Source organism: Physeter macrocephalus, chromosome 21 (assembly GCF_002837175.3).
Source record: "Physeter macrocephalus isolate SW-GA chromosome 21, ASM283717v5, whole genome shotgun sequence".
Classification (NCBI taxonomy): Eukaryota; Metazoa; Chordata; class Mammalia; order Artiodactyla; family Physeteridae; genus Physeter; species Physeter macrocephalus.
This window is the reverse complement of record NC_041234.1, coordinates 7,883,427-7,884,640: the sequence shown is the minus strand read 5'-3', so window position 1 is coordinate 7,884,640 and position 1,214 is coordinate 7,883,427. Positions and strand designations below refer to the sequence as shown.

General features: G+C 38.7%; 1 protein-coding gene across 1 annotated transcript in view; it reads right to left on the bottom strand.

Moving 5' to 3' along the window:
- Positions 1-1,214, bottom strand: part of C21HXorf58 (chromosome 21 CXorf58 homolog) — a 27,758-nt gene that overhangs the window by 21,011 nt on the left and 5,533 nt on the right. The window lies entirely within an intron of this gene.

Here is a 1,214-nt window from a genome sequence, read left to right as displayed (position 1 = left end):
GGGAAGGGTAAGCTGGGTAAGCTGGAAAGAATTGAAAGATATATATGGACATATATACACTACCAAATGTAAAATAGCTAGCTAGTGGGAAGCAGTCATATAGCACAGGGAGATCAGCTTGGTGGTTTGTGACCAGGTAGAAGGGTGGGAGGGAGGGAGATGCAAGAGGGAAAAAAATTTTTTAAAAATAAATAAATTTTAAAAATAAATAAAGCAATGGGTCTGTGGGTCAGATGGTGAAAAAGTGTACACATTTCTCAGAGTTTATCATTTTTTTCGGAGCTGCTAAAATTCGCTTAATGTGACTATTACTAATTATAGATTACTGTAATCACAGGTGATTTTATTAGGAGAATATTTAGTACTATATGAAAGAAGACTTAATACTCTGCCAGTGTTGCCAGAGTTGTTTCTTTGGGGAGTGGGGGGATGTGCACCTTTTTGTTCGTTTGTTTGTTTTTATTCAAATAGGACTATATTATTCATAATGTTCTGCACTTGCTTTTTCACTAATGAGCTATTTTAGCTATCTTTCTATTGCAGAATCATATGCAAGGCTGCAAGCCTTAACAGTATGAAAGCACCAACATTTATTTAACCAGTATCCTACCGATGGACATTATAGGGTTTACCTTCTTTGCTGTTACAAACAATACTGCAAGGAAGCTGTGCATAGATTGTAGAATGGATTCCTACAAGTGAAATTGCTGGGTGGAAGGCAAAGGCACTTTTAATTCAGAGATTTTTTTTTTTTTTTTTTTTGCGGTACACGGGCCTCTCGCTGTTGTGGTCTCTCCCGTTGAAGAGCACAGGCTCCGGACGCACAGGCTCAGCAGCCATGGCTCACGGGCCCAGCCGCTCCGCGGCATGTGGGATCTTCCCGGACCGGGGCATGAGCCCGTGTCCCCTGCATTGGCAGGCGGACTCTCAACCACTGCGCCACCAGGGAAGCCCCTAATTCAGAGATTTTTAATGCTAGAAGATCACTGTCTCACATCTTCAAATGAGAAATAGGTTTTTAAAAAATCATATTGGTTTCAGAAAAAGACAGAGTAGTTACCCATGTTAAAAGTAAATCCAGAAATATTCATTTAGGGTCAACCAAAGAAGAAATCCCATAACCCCATGCAATATTATTAGATTCAAATAGAAGAGATTTTAAAAGGTTATATATTCTTTCTTTATTTAACACACCTTTTTTTTTTTTTTTTTTT